General features: G+C 37.1%; 1 protein-coding gene across 3 annotated transcripts in view; it reads left to right on the forward strand.

The window, feature by feature from the left end:
* LOC129767314 (LIM domain-binding protein 2) overlaps window positions 1–21,126 on the forward strand; it is a 41,432-nt gene that overhangs the window by 3,071 nt on the left and 17,235 nt on the right. For all 3 annotated transcript variants that reach the window (XM_055768042.1, XM_055768043.1, XM_055768040.1), the window contains exon 3: window positions 9,282–10,086. The gene's annotated coding sequence lies outside the window, so the exon portion shown is untranslated. The remainder of the gene's footprint in view (window positions 1–9,281; window positions 10,087–21,126) is intronic.

Consider the following 21,126-nt stretch of genomic DNA (forward strand, 5'->3'; position numbering starts at 1 on the left):
TGTGTAATATGTTGGTGCAGTGGTCGGTTCTTAGTATGAACAGGTTTCGTTGCTCCCTCATTGCTTTAACATCTTCGAACCAGGTTATGGAGCCTTTGATTCTCCACAGGAACCGCGTTACTTCAATGGACCATTTTTCTGCTCAAAAGGTTTTGAATGTGTTGGTGATTCATATTCTGAGGTCGTCCAGCGTTAGAAGCTGTCCAAGGTGGACGATTCCGGCAAAACGGTCGGCCGCTTCATTGTCGGTAGGAATGCGACCCTATGAATCCAAGGTATCCAGGATCACACCGCGATCCCAGGGAACGAGGAAACCGATCGGCTTGCTAACGAAGGGCTGAAAGTCTCCAATACCAGTATGGGTATACCTGTGAGGGATTTCATTAGAAGGGCGAATAATTCCATTCTCCTCACTTGGAAGGCTGAATTGAATCGAATTGAATGAAAGACCTGTTGCGACACCTGCTCAACAACGTTAACGCTAACATGCTAACGGAATGCATGCGAACTGCGGATTTTCGTAGGAGATACGGGCTTAACTGGTGGCCTAGATGTTGTATTGCAAAACGACGCACGGAGGGAAGGAGACATTCTGAATTTCTTTGAAGAGGCTAACCTGATTCAGTACATTTGATACTGTAATCAAATTCGAACGCTTATACCCTGGTATTATGTACCAGGGAACCCAAAAAGAGGCGCCTGAGCTCACCTGAAATGATTACCTACAAGTATTGTGTAACTTTGAGTGGTTGTTCTGGTGTGTAAGCGGGAAAACAGATGCAGAACGATGCAGAACTTGTCAATATCTCAACTTCACTCAAATTTATTGATATTCATTCCCAAAAAAAACGCTCTTTTCAATTGCTTGCCATTATTTCTGAGCAAACATAAAAAATGTTTGTTGACGGACTTTGAAAGAACAAATTTTACTCTACATGATGTGTGATTTCCAAAACTATGTTATTTTTCGTGTTTGAGTAAATTAACATTAAAATCATGAGTTATTGGGTAAAAAACCATCAACAACTTTGAGCATGATTAAGATATTGACAAGTTTTGCATCGCAAAATGTTGATCTTGATAAGATCTAAAAGTCCAAAAGTTTTGATGTAGAATTTGAAATATAAAAGTTAGAGCAAAAAAAACGCTTTTTCATGGCCACCCTAATGCAATTTAGGAAAAAAGTGCTAAATCGATTATATTAAAAGATAGAAAAATGCTTTGTTCTACAAAGTTGTTCAAAATAACTAAGGCTACAACATTGTCGAACTATGTTTATCTCTATCTATAAAGATAAAACAGTTTGATCTTTTTATTTCGTCGACAATTTTGGACAATTCGGCCTATTTTTGATAACATAAAAATGAGCGCTCTATTAAATGTTACAACTTTGTCGAAAACAGTTTTTGTCTAAAAAATAAATATCTCCCACAAAGTTGTTTTTTAACTAAAATGCATTAATGCATTTTAACATTATGCATTTTTCTCTAACTTTTATATTTGAAATTCTACACCAAAATTTTCTTCGTACCACTTTTAGAGCTAATCAATACCAATATCTTTCGATGCAGAATTCGTCAATATCTTAATCCTGCTCAAAGTTGTTGATGGGGTTTCATCTCAAAAACCCATAATTTCAATTTCAATTTACTCAAATACCAAAATAACATATTTTTGAAAATCACACATTATGTAGAGTGAAATTTGTTCTTTCAAATTCCGTCAACAAACATTTTTTATGTTTTCCCAGAAAGAATGGCAAGCAATTGAAAGAAGCGTATTTTTTGGGATAAATATCAATAACTTTGAGTGAAGTTGAGATATTGACAAGTTCTGCATCGAAAAACGTTTATATTAGTATGTTCTAAAAGTCTTTAGAAGACAGTTTGTATGTAAAATCTGAAATATAAAAGTTAGAGCAAAAAAATTTTTTTTGTTTACCTATGTTTACCTCTATCTGTAAAGATAAGAAAGTTAGATTTTTTTTATTTCATCGACAATTTTGGTGACCCTATTTTCGAAAACATGAAAATGAGCGCTCTATCATATGTGATGACTGTGTCGGAGACAGTTTTTGTCTACAGAATAACTGTCGAACTCTAGATACTAATTTCCACTTAAATGCATCTCCTGGACCATCATGCATTGCGCACAGGAATGCGATGATTTGGTACTAGTCGTGCTGCGACTTTTCAAATGCCCAAAACGTCAATCAAATATGACGAATGGTCCTGTGAGAGGTATTTAATTCACAGACTACCTCTTTCAAACCTCAATGACGATTTCCGAGCATCATTCCTCTTTATTTAGTTGATGTTTTCATCAGAAGAGGTGGATGGTCCTTGACGAGGCAAATCATTCAGTTCTTGTTGAGTCACCAAATGTATTCTGCAACGTTTTAAACGTTTCGGCACAGTATGTTTTGTTTGGAACACGAAATTTCACAAAATATCTTTGACCAATAAAATTATACATATCCAGAATCGCCAAGCCAAAAATGGTAACTTATTCTTAATGACGCTGTAAACAAACAAAATAACAGTAGTAAGGTAAATGATGTTGGTTTGTACGATTTTGGGTGTTTTCACGTAACTTGTAAATGCAAATCGACATGTAAACAAGACGATTTTGGATTTGTTGAAAAGGCTCAAGTCTCTAGTTGCTAATAATACCATACGGTGTTTGTCCGGTTTTAGAAATCACCATTTTTGAATGAAAAAATGCGAATGTTTACTGTCATCATATTGATCTATCAATAATTTAGAATATTGCCTTTTCTTGGGCATTATAAAGGTATACAGCACTCAACATGGATAAAATTTATTTCTGCTTCGCACGAAGGACAACAAAACATTGTTATACAAATGAAACACAGATTTCTGCATGACTCGAGAATTACTTGCAAATGAAACCAAATAAGGCATATTGAGGTTTTAGGGTGCAATGAATGTTTCTATGATGGTTAGACACTCCTCCCGCTAAAACTTCTGGGAAACTCTAAGGGTGGGCTCTCATACAAACGAAACACAAATTTCTGCATAACTCTAAAACTATTCAGGCAAATGGAGCCAAATTTGCCAAGTGAAGGTTTTACGGGGCACGGGTAACGGAGAAACATGTTATTTGCAATTGGTTGAAAAATCTTGAACGAGAATTGTGTCTGGAAATAATCTGATATTATAATGATGAGTTTTGTTAGAATTACTAAAAATGTTATAGTAGAAGGTAAATTCAACGGGGTCGATTAGAAGATCAATCAATGAACAGTTCTGCGATTGGACCCATGAACTTGCTCATAGGAAGAAAACGTGAATGTTGAAAACGTGAAGTTCGCCGGGTCAGCTCAGCTATCCTATAAAACTACTGTAAGTCATGAAAAAGATAATTTTATTTATATGTTTTGAACATTTGAATACCTGATTTGACACAGGTGCGTCGAACTAGAGCATTCAAAAAAGTGGATAAACCATGATCATATTTTCGACTGGAAAAACCTACATAATTCTTCTTATCAACTAAAAATCAACTAAAACCTCTCATAGTATGCAGTCAGAGCGGACCATATACCTTATACCATGGCGAAATGGCTCTATAGCATGTGCAGATAGAATGGACAATGTATCAATCATTTGTATATTGAATTTAAACAATTTCCAAGCGCCGAATTCAAACCAACAAAACTTTTTGTTGACCTTGTTGAAATGGACTTGAATCCGTGTGTAGAATGTGCACATTCTGAGTATATTAAAAAATAAACTTGGTCCACTCTGTCTGCTGTGTGACCCAATGCAAAATATTAGCTCAATCGGAGACTTCATTTACTAGTGTTGCAGACGTTAGTTTTTAGTTAGACGTGAGTTTTTTGAAAACCGAAAAAATCGCTGGAAATCAAGGGTTTCAAAAAACTTTATGATGCCAAATTTCTAACTATTGCATGGCACGTCGAGATTTACAGTTATCGAAAAAAAATTCTTGTCAAAAATCGACTTCCAAGATGGAAAAACGCAAAAAAAACTTCTCAAAATTTTTTTTCGAGATAACAGTGGATATCGACGTTTTGTGCAATCATAACACATTTGGCATCAGAAATAAAATTAAAACCCCGATTTCTGGGGATTTTCTCGGTTTTCAAAAACTTAAATTTCAACGTTTGCGACACCAGTTAATGAAGTCCGTTCATTCCATGCCAAAGCGATATAGTGTTTCTCAGATTTTCGTGAAAATTGGTAGTTTTGTTCATTATCGCAAAACATTAGACCCATATTTTTTTATTTTTTCATCAGGGTGACCATTTCTATTTTTGGGTTGTCCGAACCCTAAAATGGAAACTTTTTCTACTTTTTTTCAAAAATTCATAACTTTTGAACAACCAGACCGATTGTGTCCAAAATTGGTAATTGGGCGTAATTGAATGTTTTTAATTGCTTAACACTTTGACGGTCATTATGTTTTGGCCAAAAAGTTCGTAAAAGCCTGGAGAGTCCAATGGTTGATTTCAAAAATGGTGCTATATGGTGTTAGGAACCCATCTAGCATGAAATTTCATCTCCATCTGCCATATAAGGGTAAAAACTACCCGTGCGTAGTACTACACAAATAACATTATAAAACACTTTTTTTTCCAAATTACATTCTTCATAACATTATTTCAAACTCGTAAAATGTCCTGTATTAAAACAATTCAGACATAAAAACTTTTCGGAGCATATAGGGCAGAGTTAAACTATAATTGGTAGAATAATACAAGCAGTGATGCCGAACTATAAGATTGAAGTGTCCTACTATTTATTGAGACCAGTAGAGAACGAAAAACACATTAATTTTGACGTAAAACGTTTGCTGTAGCGCACACGTTTGAAACTGTGGAAAATTTCGCGTGTGCAGTGCTGCACTCATGGCACCAGCGGAATAATTTTTGAGGGCAGTACGGCACTCATGGTGGTCTAAGTGTTAAGATCCTGCACGAGAAAATTCACCCTTTTATCCGGATTCCACTGGAGTTTTTTCGGGGCCAAAACTTTACATGGGCTTTAGTGTATAGTCATTTTTAGACTTATTTATGAATTGTTAGCGACATCTTCTTGATCCGTTGCCAGGAAGCTGTCCAAACCCCATGCTTTACGTATGGTTTGTCGGCTATAGATGAGCTTGGTGTCGAGGTAAAACCTTCCGAAAGCGAGTTTTGATCACTTTACTTTGCTTTATCGTGCATTGTTTAGTCGTTTACTCTCACGAAAAAAGTGGATTTCGGAGAAAAGTGTCCAGATAGTTTTGTGATATTGAATCTTTTTCTGTTGACAATTTTAAATCATTGTTATTACTTGTTCTATCGCTACTCAATATTACCATTTGAAGTTTTCAAAAAATTTTACATAATTTTGGATCAAAGCTCATATTGTGCAGCCCGAATTCTTGTTTAACTTTGAGATAATTTATATTTTAGACTGGACTGTAGTACAGTCAACTCTTCCTAACTCGAAGTTATGTATCTCGATATTTTCCCTAACTCGAAGGATTTCGTGGCACCATTGATTGATTTTACAAGCATTCTTCTCTCCATAACTCGATGGTCCCTTGGATATCGAGTTAGGGAGAGTTGACTGTATTTAATATTAGACTCTTCTAGTAAGCAGGGAATTGAACCCAAGACGCGGAATACTATGAGACGTAGAATGTATGTATAGATGTATGAGGAATACTAATATGGATTCACGCGGTTGTCATAAGATTATCGATTTTTTTCTGTTGAGTTCGAAGAGATTTGTGTATCTTTCTTTATATACTAAGAAATATCTATCATTTTTATCAAGTCTTCAAAGTCGAGGATTATTTCTCTAATGCCAAGTTTACGCAAAACTATGTTTTTTGCTGTATTATAGTGACTTTCAGCCTTTTAGTTGGTTTATCACTCGGCCACGGTTTGCTTCCATTCTGAAGAAAGAATATCGGGATTGAGGATTGAGCTCGCGATCGTATAAGAACTATCTGTTGTTTTAATTTTAGTTCGATTTCATACCCGTTGGGTGAAAATTATCTCCTGAAAAGATGTATGAGTTATGAAAAGTGATTTTACGGGTTTTCAAAATATTCCCAATTGAGAATATATGAGGGGCTTATAATGCAAAGGGTGTAAGTGACTTGATCGATCTCTTCATCAACTTTTTATTCAGTCAATAACTCAACTGCAAAAACGTTCCAATTTAAGTTTGCTATATAATTCGATAGATGAGGTTCTGACCTATCGTCCACATTGTCAAATACAGCTAGGAATGTATTTGCAGCTAAGTTATGACCAAAAGAGAGGGTCGATGTAGAGAAATCTATCAAATCACTTACACCCCTTTCATTCTAAGCCCCTCATATAAGTACGTTCCAATTAACTCCCGCACAGAGGATTTTTGATCGTTTTTCGAATTGTGCAGCATTCATTGGCAGTAAATCTTTCTGATGGACAAGTGTTAGTGCAATACTGATATAAGTAATCAAAAAATTATAGGAGGTTGTGTCCAAGATACGACCGCATTGTTGAGGTAGAACTACGCTGTTATTTTATATAAGTCGCTTGTTTATACCTTCGGATATTATTCTATAATGCTGTGAAATTTTAGAAACAACTGCTTAGTAGAATAATGATTTTTTCATTGTAGAATCAGTTGATGATAATTGATTGATGATTCATTCTTGCCCTCGCAAAACAATTGTATGTCGCAATTTATTTCATGTCAATGCATTGAAAATTTACCTCGAAGGCTATTCCGGTGCCCTTTTTCGAAATTGACATAGACTCGGCTACAGTCGATTATATACATGTTGCACCAGCACCATTATTCCATATCTCATAACTACATCAATATATCTTTGGCACCGCATGTAAACAACAACAATGACAACACTTGCAAGTATCAAATATAATGCTACATGTTATTTAGTATTGTCTCAAAGTAATCGCACCTCTAGATATCGTTTGTACAAACTAAGCGTAAACCAAGCGCCAAACAAGCGTTCACCATAGCATGCATACAGAGCCATACATTGGTGGCTTGAAACTACTAGCAATATAAACATTTCTCATCATTTTGCGCTATTCTCAAAAGAAACGCTTCTGTTAATATTACTGGCCTCGAAAAGAGTTGCATTACTTTCTTATGCTCGAGAGAAGCGCAGGTGTCACCCTTAGTGGAGGAAGTTTTGCTACTGGCAAGCAAAACCTAATCACATACAAAATTCTTGATGACTAAACAAGAGAAATAAACTCTTTTTGTTGATAACAACCTCGAAAACAGTAGCAATGCTTCATTATGATCAATATTAGCGCAAATGCAATCCTAGTTTAAGATTTGCGACAGTTTTGCGACTGGCACGCGAACCCAAATAACTTATAATATTCCAGTAAGAAATTCAAGATGCTTGGTATAATAATTTTTTGGTGCACAACCTTAAAGTCTGCTTCGCCATAACGTCAGTTTAATGCATTGATGCATTCTCAAAGGCACCAACGAAGCCCTTATGAAGACGGAAAATAAACAATGTTAACTGCTTGGAAAAAGACTGAATTATGCCACAGCTAGTACTCTGCTGTAACACCCATCGATGCGAATTCGCTAATGAGTTTGTCAAGAGCGACCGCCTTCACCACCAACGGGGGGAGCTTAATTTTGGTTGCTGCTTGGGCGTTTACATTTTCGACAGACGCGCCGAAATCGCCTACTTCGCTGTTGTTCGGTGCGGTGTTACATTTGCGAAGGCTCGGTTCAGTGCGAGCGCTTTTCACTGCAGACGCTTGCCTCGAAATTTTATTGCCCCTGGCAATGCGTTCGTTTTTTGCAGGGCTCGAGCCTGCCTTCCTCTTCTTCTTGCTTATCGCACTCTACGCGAAGCGTCCAATTTATGACGCGGAAAGAAGAACCCACGATACGAATAACGCGAAAAACGAACAGAAAAATCAAACGACGATTTCCAAGTTGGATTACCGCTGGTGGGGTCCAATCTTAGATCGAAGCGCAGTGAAAGCAAAGTGAACTGGATTACTCAACAGTCCGATGCCGAATGAAAGTTTGCCTCAGCGAGATCCACTGTTTATACTCTAGGCAAGTATTCCCAGTATTCAAGTACTTTGAATCCTACGATTTCCCCTCCGTTGGTCGTCGATAAGTTGCTCGTTATTGATATCTCTGTTCGGGAAAGCACTCAAATGGACAGAACAAATGTATGGGAAAATAGAAACACTTAAAGTTTCATGAATTTTAACCATTTACTAACCATGGGATTCTATTGTATGGCATATTAAAGAAATCTAACGGAACTTCCGATTCGTTTAGTATGTAAATCGCCAAAATCCGTTCGCGGCAAAAATAGTTATTAACGTTAACTTTATTTCATAAAAACGTGACCTGTTTTCTGATTTGACACCCTTAATGAAAGACGTAGTTCTACGTCAAAAAAAAAATCGGACGAGTTCATAGAAATTAGTGTGTCACTCTTTATATTCTAATAAAGATTCATCATTTAAATCAGAATCGATTCTCACCGGTTTTGTCAGTTTTCTGAGATCAGCGACAAGGCTCTAGTGTCGAGTTCTCATCCTAATAACATAAAGGGTGGATTGATGTGGAGTGTTTATAATATTGAGGCAATGGTAATGAGCAATATATTGATAATACAGTAGAACCCCTAGAGGCGAATGAACTGCAAGGTTTAAAGCCTTCTCTAGCCAAAAGAAAAAAAGGGTTAGAACCACGATCTACCACTCACTCGCAAATTCTGGGAAAGCCAATAAAAAGGTTTGCTATGGAACTCGCTATCGCGAATAATCCGCACCGTGGATCATCCGCTTGCGGATAACCGGGGTTCTACTGTATTTATCAATGATTGTGAAGTAAGTGTATTGGATACACTTACGTATCATACTATCAAAATTTATTTTGGCGCATACAGTAGTTCTGTCAGCAAAATCTTGCCCGCAATATCTACGCGGTACGAAACACCTTGGCCACACTGTTTGGTTCACGCTGTCAGTGAAATTCAGTGCTTCGCGTTTTTTTTTCTCGGCTCTTTCACACACAACAACGCCGTAATATCATAGCTTTTTCCCTCCCCTGCGCCACCACGGTGTTGGCTGGTTGATGTCTCCTTCTCATCATCTTCTTTCTGGTTTACGGCATTTTTTTCTCTCTTTTTTCCCTGCTGCTGGCTGCTGCGACTCTCAACGCGAACTCATCGCGGCGCGGATTGGATTTGATGATGGCTGCTGCTTTTGGCGTTACCAATGTTCCTGCTTAAAGTCAAGTGATGAAGAGAAGTACCAGCGAATGGGGCCGAGACGGTAGAAATACTATCAGTGGAACCGAGTGAACGTGGAATGAACAAAAATTACCTACACACATCTTTAGCGCAGCAACACCACACAACACTATTTAGCCAGAATCAATAATTCCTCGAATGAAGAAGAGAAAGAGTGCAATAATATCAAATTTGTAGAATCAAACATAGGCCAAGCCAAATGAAAACAGTCAAACTTGGATTTATACGGCGGTAGTGATAGTAAACGAGGAAACTCAACGCGGTGCCGAAGTTGCAAAGCAGAAGAAGGCTTACCGTTTTGTGTGGAGGGTAAAAATAAAAGTGAAGAGAGAAGTAATTGAAGCATACAGAGTGTATAAAGATACAAAAAAAGAGATCATCTTGTGTTTCTCTGCTTTGCTTATTTTTGTGTTATTTTTGGGGGCTGTACAGTTAATTAGTGTATAAAGATGAACGGGAATGTGGTGAGGTGTTTCTACTGCTACAATATCAACTATCGCTACTGTTGCTACAACTACTTGAACTGTGCTTGCCGCGTTTCTTCGTCTCCATCATTTCGCCATTCCAGAGGAGGAGTCATCATCTGTGGCTCTTCGTAGGATTCACCATCGACCTCCGGAGCACATACTTACTAACAGCAGACAACGTAACCACAACAACAACAACACGCATCACAAGAGACACTAACTGTAAAAAGAAACCCAGCGAAAAGCTTTGAAAGACGCGAAACAAAACTTCGCTGTCGAAGTCGTCCCCCCGAAAATATTCCCATTTAGAATATGATAGGTAAGTGGTTTTCAGCCTCAGTGCAATCATTTCTCCTATGTACTTTATATAGTTACGAGAACGGCGGCGGCGACGGCGATACGGCGGAGCGCACAGATAGCGCGAGAGTAACTGAACCATATTGCAACCTGCTACGGTGACATTATTCTGTCTTGAAGTGTTGCCAACGAGGTGGCATGTTTGTTGGTCTACAAAATGATTTATTGAACCATTTTTTTGTGTTACAAAAAATGGATTCTACAATTTTCGCCAGCTGGGGAAGATTTTATATATAGAATATATATGAGAAGAAGGTGGAAGTATTCTTGTCAAAACTTCGAGTTTCATCGTATGTGTTGAATACAAACAATGCTATACAGCAATTCCAAATGAAATCGTCCTAAAAATGCCGATTTTAAAAACTTGTATTTTTGATTCCAATGAAAGTGTATTCCGTTTGGGTTGGAGGAAATATGAGTTTTCCACAGCAATTGGGAATTTTTTGATTCAAGCGTAACTTTTGAAAAGGGCGTATCGATTTTAGTAAGAGAAATCTTTGATAATTTATATCTCGAAAACTATGAGTCGATGAGAAAATGAGAAAACACTGAGAAAAAAAATAGTACTCTTTTTTTTATTTACAAAATGAAAATTCAATTTGCAATATACATATTTTTTAATTTTTTCTTTAATTTTTTCATACAAAATAGCAGAAAATTAAAAAAAAAATTAAAAATATGTATTTTGGATATTGCAAATTTAATTTTTATTTTGTAAATAAAAAAAGAGTACTATTTTTTTTTCTCAGTGTTATTTTTTTTCTCATAGTTTTCCCATTTTCTCATCGACTCATAGTTTTCGAGTACTAATTTTTTTTCTCAGTGTAATTTTTTCATATTCAACCATCAATACTCTATAACTCTTTCTAAGACACTATTTCGGTACGACTCATAGTTTTTGAGATATAAATTATCAAAGATTTCTCCTACTCAAATCGATACGCCCTTTTCAAAAGTTACGCTTGAGTCAAAAAATTCCCAATTGCTGTGGAAAACTCATATTTCCTCTAACCCAAACTGAATACACACTTTCATTCGAATCAAAAATACTCATGTTTTGTCATTTGTCGATTTCATTTGGAATTACTCTATACGCAACCAATAAAATTGTATTCTCTCCAGCTTGACCATATGAGACCTGACACCGAAACTACGTACGTACGGATATGAAAAAAATTTGAAAAATTGCAATATGGATTGTGATTTGAATCCGGCATGTAGGCATGTTGAGTTTGCATTGGCTATAGTCTTCTATAGGAGCCTAGAACCACTGCGATCAGTATACTATATATGCACTGTGAGTTCGTTCCATCACTAACATTATAAATGATAGTCGCACTAGAACTTTGCAGCTCCTCTAAGAAGATATGACTTCCTTCATGTTTTGGTTCAGCAATGCAGTGTATTGATTTTGCAAATCTGAAATCTTTGCTAAATCAATACACTGCATTGGCACAATAAATGTTTCCAAATTTCAGCTTCAAAATTGCAGAAACGACATTTATAATTTGTTAGTTTCTCTATTTTTCTTAGGTGTTACCTTCTCTGACAGTGTCCGGTCAATAGCCAGGTCAACGTACTCAGATCTGGCTTACTCAAACTGAGTAGGTTGTGTGTTATTATGTTACAAGGTGTGATGAATAATTTTGATTGTTTTAGTATTGATTAAGCTCTCCAGTTGACTTCAATCATCGACATTTCTCAGGTATTGAGATCTGATTTCAGGCAGGATGTAGATAATTCACAAAATGGCTCAGGCCCGATGTATTCAGTTGAAGATACATGTCTTTTGCATGTACCCAGTTGGAGATCCACATGTCAAAACCACATTTATTTAGAGCTTTACTTATAGAATTGTGGGAAGCATCATCAAATGCTCGCTCAATGCTCAGAAAGGCTGTAAGTGAGATTTCTGTAGCGTCAAAAGACTTTTTTTTAATCAACATGTGAAGCCTTGTTTTCGTTGATTCGCTAGCTTGGTAGACACTGAAGTTTTTTCAGTGGATTTCTTTTCAGATATTATAATTTGATATGTAGATCAATTATTTTTTCCATCATTTTCAAAATCACATGTTAAACGGATCGGCCTACCCTCGATTTCGACTCGTTTCTGATTAGACAGGTTAGAGCTGTCTTGAAGACCTGTGCATTCTCAGAATTCTCTTGGATTGAGCCTAGTAAGTGTGTATCCATCATAATACTAAGTACATCCTGAGAGTCGGTTGTGAACTGTCCATTTTCGTTTTTGTACTACCAAGTCCATTGGTATGATCCCTTGAAAGAGCTTTATGAAGTCTTGCTACGGACAGACAGAACAGACATTTTCAACTTGCTCACAGCCTCCAAGCCCTTCTATTGGATTTGCGTTTTTTGTTATATCTTAGACAGTTTTAGTGTTCTTCCCAATCACAAGCAATTTTTGCTTTGTTGTAGAGTTTTCTAGATGGTTTCTAATTTTACAAAGCTAATTTTATAAAGTTGTTCTACCGGGATGCATCCTTACTATGTAGATGTTTTCCGCATCAGTGAACAGAGTTCTTCAAAAGTTGATGATGTTCAAGCTGTTCGGCGAAAGGAATATTTTTCAATGACATCAAATTCTCATCCAGAAGTTTGGAATGATAGATATCCTAAATTTGTTTTTCTTGGGTCTGATAATTAAACATTATATGTTCATGATCAGATAGCGATTTTTAATTCAACACATGTCAATTTATAAACTTATCTGATAATTTAGAGCTACAAAGTGTTAGGTCAAGAACTTCTTATCTAATAGAGTTAACAAATGTTGAATCTTTTCTTTGACTACAAATGTTAATATTATGTGACATTAAATATTCAAGCAAACACTCACCTCTAGTATTGACGTCGCTACTTCGGACCGTGTGGTGAGCATCAGCGACACATCCTCTCATGAATTGTTTGTTTTTCAAGCGATCTTTAACGGGGGAATTCCAGTGCTGTATCCTCGGAAATAAGTTGAGGCGACGATAATAACGGTTTTTCCTAGGATTGTTGGTATCTCCAATTGTATTCCCACGATGTCTCTATTGGTGAATTCTGTAATGGGTTCACCTGAATGAGTTTTGCTTCATTCTAAATTTTGTTGGTTTTGTTGGTTACAATTCTTCAGGGACAGTTTAGTTCTGAGCATTGAAACTTTTAACAACAACCAACAACGTTCCAAGGTCTTTTGACCTTTGTTTAATATTGGGCTTAAATTCATCCACTGATCTTGTTTGACTCTGAGTTTGGTATGCCGCTGACAGCTTTGGCGACCTCTAGGTCTGAACGAATTATACTAGTTTGCCCAGAGTCTGTATTCTTCCTTTCGTCAGAGATGGGAGCTTTTCGACTTTTTACTTTTGTTCGATTTTCTGAACGATATTTGTCCAAATTTAAAATTGATGGTTTATATCCCGGTAAACTAGCATCTTCAATGATGCTCCGTCGATCGTGAGCTCGTACTCAATGTGCAAATTGTTGAACACTGAGCGGTTTAGGATTATACACGCGTCAGTGTTAAGGTTTTCGAGTTTTTGGTGCAAATTGATCAGATGACGCCGGATGGTTGAGCTCTTTGTTACAACTCTTTGTTACAGCGCTCGTGAGACACGACTCGCGACTTGGCACAAATTGACCAGACGACTCGAGATGGTGGGGCGCTCGTGAGACACGACTCGCGTGACGCTGTGACTGAACCACAGTTTCTCGTGTTGGTCGTGCCGGTTGTGGTGATTGTCTTGGTGAACAAGAGTCTGAGTGAGTCTGACACTGTATGGTTGTACCGGACGGGTGGTTGTTTTAGTAAATAAATATAACGTGCAACTCTGTGTGAATCAGACATTGTATGCGAGTAGCACGTTATTTACACCAAACTGCGACTCAATAAGCGCTTAACCACGTTACGTTTGTGGAACGTATGAGTCGTGTTGGAAGTCTCGTGTTTGCTTACGAGCGCTATACGCTTCTCAATTTGCGCCTGGCCTAAGAGAGTTGATTAGTTTGTGTAGAATTTTCAGCACCATCCTGACTCTTAGAAAGCCCAGAAGTGCAATTTCTATTAGGTAGGTAGTAGGTATTTGGGGTGGGTTCAACCTATTCCAGCTTTATACGCGTTGGCTGTACATATTTCATATGGCTATAATCCCTATTTATCTCTAGCCGTGCGGACAGTGTTCAGTTCCAGAAATCTGTTAAACAAGTTCAGGAAACTCTGTTTACCAAGGCGGGAAGATTTTTCAACAAGTTTAATTTAATTTGATTCGACACCGAAGCCAGATTGTTGTATGAAAAAGGGCAATTAAGAATTAGTTCATGATAGAAATTACTTCGAGATGCTCTTTGGATACATATTGATTAGACAATGCATAAAATATCTTCCATTTTGAGCATTCATTATTTTCTCTGCGTCAGACTAATCCCGAGGTAAAGCTGATTTCCTAATTCCGGATTTCGAATGAACCAGGTTTAGGTCACGAGACATGTTATACTTTTTGCTATCATTCATCATATGGTAAGCTAGCTTTTGAGAGACGCGACATAACTGGAATGCGCAGTTTCAGTATTGAATCACTCGTTCAAAAACTGAACTTTTATCGCGAGGCTCAAATGTATTCAATATTAGGTCTAATAGAAAGATAACTCCGATAAATTACGATAATGCTTATCGGATCAGTGTTTGTTGATAACGAAAAGACGTTTTGGTCACATTTTCGAACTTGTTTATTTTTAACTAGCTACCCCGGCATTTACTTGATTAATTCTCGAGTAATGCAGAAATTTGTGTTTTATTTGTATGGCAGCCACCCCTAAGAGAGGGGGGAGGGGTATCTAACCACCATAGAAACATTCATTGCACCCTAAAGTTTCCATATGCCTAATTTGGTTTAATTTGCTTGATTAATTCTCGGGTAATGCAAAAATTTGTGTTTCATTTGTACGGCAGCCCCCTCTAAGAGAGGGGGAAGGAGTATCTTAACACCATAGAAACATTTATTGCATCCTAAAACCTCCACATGCCAAATTGGGTTTCATTTCCTTGATTAATTCTCGAGTAATGCAGAAATTTGTGTTTCATTTGTATGGCAGCCCCCCCTTTGAGTGGGGGAAGGACTGTCTAACCATCATAGAAACATTTATTGCACCCTAAAACTTTCACATGCCAACTTTGGTTTCGTTTGCTTGGTTAATTTCCGAGTAATGCAGAAATGTGTGTTTCATTTGTATGGCAGCCCCCCCCTTAGAGAGGGGGGAGGGGTCTCAAAATATCACGAAAACCTTCCCCGGCCCCAAAAACCCCTACATACAAATTTTCATGTCGATCGGTTCAGTAGTTTCCGAGTCTATAAGAATCAGACAGACAGACAGACATCACTCCATTTTTATATATATAGATAGATAGATAGATGACACATTATGGACCAATATATTTTGCGAATCTCCATTATCAGTAGTATTTTTCTTAGTTTGCATAACTTTGCTTGGTACTAAGGAAATCTTTGGACTCCGCAGAGTTTTTTTTATTGGAGAGGTGAATTATTTGTGACTTCCGTGGTTGAGTGGTTAGCGTTAAACTTATCAGTTGGGGGTTTGGGGTTACCGTTTTGGCCGAGGGGTTTTATGTTGAGAAAATTTCTTCCGACTTGCACTGGTACCACCATCCGGGGGCAAATTGATCACTGGGGTGCAATTGATCAAACGTACTAATAAAAAAAAAATTTTCAATGTATTATTTCATCAAATTTGAAGCTTTTTTATATAACTCGTTCAATAATCATCTGTAGGTTATTTTCGTCAATCGTAATCGTAAATTGCAAAAAATATCTTTTTCTGAACAGAATTTTCGTTATCATTTTTAAGCATAACAAAGAAACATATCTTCAACACATCTATGTAAATGAAAATGTGAGGCAAAATCTGTTGGTAAGCGGAAAACTCGAAGAAGAGATGGTCCGATTTTAGCCTCCTGTATTTTGTTGTATTCGTCTCTTCCCGTAAATCAATATAGTGGAGAGAAAACCCGGAAAATTTTCGGAAAACTCTGAAGGAAGGTCGGAAAATTCGTAAGTGGAAATGAATTTTCAGGCGAAATAACGCTTTTCCATATCTTATATCTATCTATATATATATATATAAATGGATTTCTGTCTGTCTGTCTGTTTGTCTGTCTGATTCTTATGGAAACTACTGAACCGATCAACACGAAAATTGGTATGTAGGAGTTTTTGGTGCCGGGGAAGGTTTTCGTGATAGTTTGAGACCCCTCCCCCCTCTCTAAGGGGGGGCTGCCATACAAATTAAAAACAAATTTCTTCATTACTCGGGAATTAATCAAGCAAATGAAACGAATTTTGGCATATGGAGGTTTTAGGGTGCAATAAATGATTCTATGGTGGTTAGACCCTCCACCCCCTCTCTAAAGGAGGGCTGCCATACAAAAGAAACACAACTTTCAGCATTAGTCGAGAATGATTCAAGCAAATGAAACCAAATTTGGCATGTGGAGGTTCTAGGGTGCAATAAATGTTTCTATGGTGGTTAGACTATCCACCCACCTCTCTAAGGGGGGCTGCCATAGAAATGAAACATACATTTCTGCATAATTCAAGAACTAATCAAACAAACTGAACCAAATTTGGCATGTGGAGGTGTTTAGGGGGGCAAGAAGCATTTGTAAAGTGCTTCAACACTCCTCCCACCTTTCTGAGGGGGGGCGGGTAGATGTCCGTCATAAAAATGAAACACAAATTTCTACATAACTCGAGAACTAATCAAGCACAATTTGGGATGTGGGATGAGGGTTTTTGGGTATGAGAAATGTTTCTATGATGGTATGACACCCCTCCCTCCTCTGGAATGGAGAGCGGTTCCCATAAAAATATAACACATATTTCAACCAAGAATAATCCAACCAAACATGACAATTGAAAATTTTCGGAAAACTCTGAAGGAAAAAGAGAAAATTCGTGAAATTAAATTCCCATATGTTCTACACACGATGAAACGCACTTCTATATCTTCTTCTATTTATACAAAAAAAATATCGCCGAATGTGTTGATAAGAGCAGAAATCGAGGAAGGAATTGTCCGATTTAGGGCTGTCTTTATCCTATCATTTTTCTGTATAAATCATTCATTCCATGTAACGAAGAAACATGTTATTTGCAAGTGGTTGAGAAATCTTAAACGAGAATTGTGTCTGAAAATAATCTGATATTATAATGATGAGTTTTGTTAGAAATACTAGGAATTTTATAGTAAAAGGTAAATTCAATGGGGTCGATTAGAAGATTAATCAATGTTCTGCGATTAGACTTATGAACTTGCTCATAGTAAGCAAACCTGAATGCTTGAAGGTTTTGATAACAAAAAACAAATTTTGGGCGGGACGAAGTTTGCCGGGTCAGCTAGTTAGCAATATTAATAGACGCAAAACATATTAATTCACTCCCGGCTGATTCTTCACGAGGTGAAGTAGTAATCAGAAAGTTATAATTACTATTCGCACAAGTGAGAAAAAACTTTACAAAAAAACATCATGAAAGAACTTTTTTTTAAAACAGACAACAAATTATGCGGCTCAGTTTACCCTCGACAAATTTCATTTGAAAGAACCCTTTTAAATTTCATTGAAATCGGTCCACGAGTTCCGGAGATACGCCCGAAACAAATTCATCGATAATAGATTCCAGAACCCAAAACTACCAAAAACCCACCATTTGGGGTATCAAACTTCATGATTTTGACGTAGGATTACGTCTTTCGGGAACATATTGGGGTACAAATTGAAAATCGAAAATCGAGCACATCGTAAAAATTGTCCAATTTCAAACGCTTATTGCTCAGTCATTTCATGATGGATTGATGAAATTTTTGCGTCAATCGATTTCGGAACTCCATAACAATTGTTCATATTGAATAAAATAATATATGTGATGAAACTAACTATCGAACAATTGAAAAATCTCAACCCCTATCCTATGGAAATATCAACTTCTAATTGGTCGAAATTGACGACGCATGCGGCGGTTCCCTAACAGAGACATCAAAACCAAGCTGCCTGGGGGAAATCGACATTGCAAATAAATGAAAGTAGGGGGAGCTTTTGTTCCCACCGAAATGTGTTCCCTAACAGAGATATCAAAACCAAGGTGCTCGAGGGAAATCGGCATTGTAAATATATGCAAGTTAGGAGCATTTTTTTTATTACAAGTAGCAAATGAAATTTAAACTTGGAAATTTAATGTTGGTTGCTTCGTGAAATTTCATATCAATGACCGATCGTGTCTCGTGAAAAATTTAGCACAAGTGTAATTGTAATATTATATATGGTAGCAGTTGTGTTAAAAATGATTGGATATATGAAACGATTTATTTCAATTTTCATAAATAAAAAACCAAGGTTTGTTCACCTCGAGAACGGGTCATTCGGTTGAGGCTGTCTGTTTTGATGTGTTCATTTTCACCCAAGGAAAGTTCATGCGGCAAGAAAAAATTGAAAAAGTGAAGAAATATTCGAAAAAGTGATTTCCCATATACTCTACATATAGTATTAGGTGTTGTAAGTCCAATTAAAATTCGCATTGGGTTGAATGAACACTCAGGAAGTAAAAATTATAATCAAAATTACCCTTTCCTTTTAAAATATGTTTTCTCTATATTAAAGTAACATGTTTGCACTGATGAGAGAAATTGATAATTGTGTTCGGTATTGCTAATTATCTTATATTACATTGGTGAGTTTTTTTTTCCTTATTTCATCCATACATCTAGGGTTACAGAGGGCGGTTTTCATCATATCTCATTCCACTTCGGCATCTTCTATCTGATACGCATCACCCAACGACTCGACTGGCCACCATATCATTATCAAAGAGTTTAACGATGTAATTCTTCAAACATATCCAAAATCAACAGATAGCCTAACGGAATCCTACGTCAACTATGCGGTCGTGTCTCGGACACAGCCATCCTGTGACTTTTTTTCAAAAGCAGCTCATTTGTGATAAATTCAAGTCTATATGACCTCATTGACGCAACCCGGATTTGTTCCAAATCAGGCTTCCGATAGAAGTGACTATCTTATGACAAGAATCAAATCATATCATGCGACATATCAAACTTCATGGCTTGCCTTAACTAGCTCATTGGTGACCATTTCAAGGGTTTTTGGCCTTATTACTCTGATAATTCCCGGATAACCTGCATATCAAACTTCAGATCGAGATATGAGAAAATCACGTTGTAGTCGGACGGTAGGAGGTTTGAATCAAATTTTGTATCCTCAAACTCTTCCATTATCATTTATATCACCGAAGGTTAGGGAATCATATTACACTAGAAAATTATGATAAAATAGGTTGATAAATTTCACCCTGAAGCTAAGAATTTTCTAAACTAACGCTTAAGGATTTTTTTCAACGAATCAATTCATAACGTTTTGTGAACTTACTGTTCAAATAAGCATGGTTGATGTAACCATTAACACCACTCAGTGATGAAAAAGACTATTTTCTTGTTTTTAGCCGAGTAAATACGACGGTAACAATTTATATAGAATAATACACCCATACCTCGCTTTACGGCCTAGACAGTGCTACCAAACGTTCATACTATTCAGTTCATTCTTGAATTTCTATGTTTGTTCTCGCCGGAAAAAAATTGCGGGTCACTGTAAATTGAGCCCTGTTTGTGAAAAGGTTATTGAATGTTTTGAGGAAATTAGGAAGATCAACAAAAGTAACCGAGGCGATCATATCTAAAATGTTGCATTCCATACAGAATTCCCATATCTACTCTAACATGCTTACAATAAAAAAGTTACGAATTTCAGGAACGAAAGAATTAACACTTTCGACGCTCCATTACCCAGATATGGGTGACACTTTCTTCGTTCAAATTGAGTAGGATTTTTAGAAGGAATTTGATAGAATAAGCACCTAAGTGTAACTATAGGATATGTAGAAAAATAATAAAATTATAACCAAATCATTATAATGTTTATACCATTCTTTTTCTTAATTTGTAGTGCGATTAGTTTGTACTGCATCTTTTTGCGAAACCCATGTAATATGACTTCGTCATGTGTTATTGTGGTCAATTCATCTTCAAATTGGATAAAATATTGCTAGATCATGTAAAAGTTGTCTACAAACTAAGTTTGATCTTCATTCAATAATTTATCCGCAAGTTGGGTTGCGCAAGAAACTCAGAAAAGTCAGTTTGGGCGACGAACGTGTTAAAACATTCATTCCTATATTTAGTATAATTCCAGAGGTTTTCGTTTGAAATTCCATGGATATAAAACCATAGAATATCATTGCAAGGTATTCGATTCTATTTACACACATCGGCAGCACTGGTTGAGCTCTATGTTCCGTTTTGCTAACTTGATGATGTTTAGGTTGAGTTTCGCGACCAGGAGGTGGCAGGTCTCTCTCTTCCCATCCTGCTTCTTCTGGCATAATGTTGTGCAAGAACCGGTTTTTTTTTGTTTTACCTATACACGAAAAAAAAACACAAAAAACATGATAATAATGCGCTGAAGTCCTGATCTGGCGCTCACTCTCACACCATTGTACATTCCTTCCCGACATTCGCCTGATGGACGCCGCGACGCGCGTTTGACGAGAATCGATTCCTGAATCGGATGAATGCGAGAGGGAGATAAAGAAAGAGAAAGGGATCATCCCTATGTTTGTGCCACTGTGTGTATCCGGCTGACGGTTGGTATGAATATGTGAAGTGTAAACAAGAGAAACACTTTTTTTTCCTTGTTCTTGTCGCTCTCGCCTGTCGGTGTTTCACCTAGTTTTTATCATCGGGTAGCAGCAGAGGTTTTCCTATGTTGCTGTGTGCTGGGAAAAGACTGCCGCCGCCGCCGCCGCCGCCACTCACCAGAGACAATAAATGACAGTAGGGACCTATAGATCCGCTGTGGCAGGCAGCTAGCTTTTCGGGATTTATTCCCTCAAAGAACAGCGCATGATCCAATTGTAAA

The sequence above is a fragment of the Toxorhynchites rutilus genome, chromosome 2 (genome assembly GCF_029784135.1).
Source record: "Toxorhynchites rutilus septentrionalis strain SRP chromosome 2, ASM2978413v1, whole genome shotgun sequence".
NCBI lineage: Eukaryota > Metazoa > Arthropoda > Insecta > Diptera > Culicidae > Toxorhynchites > Toxorhynchites rutilus.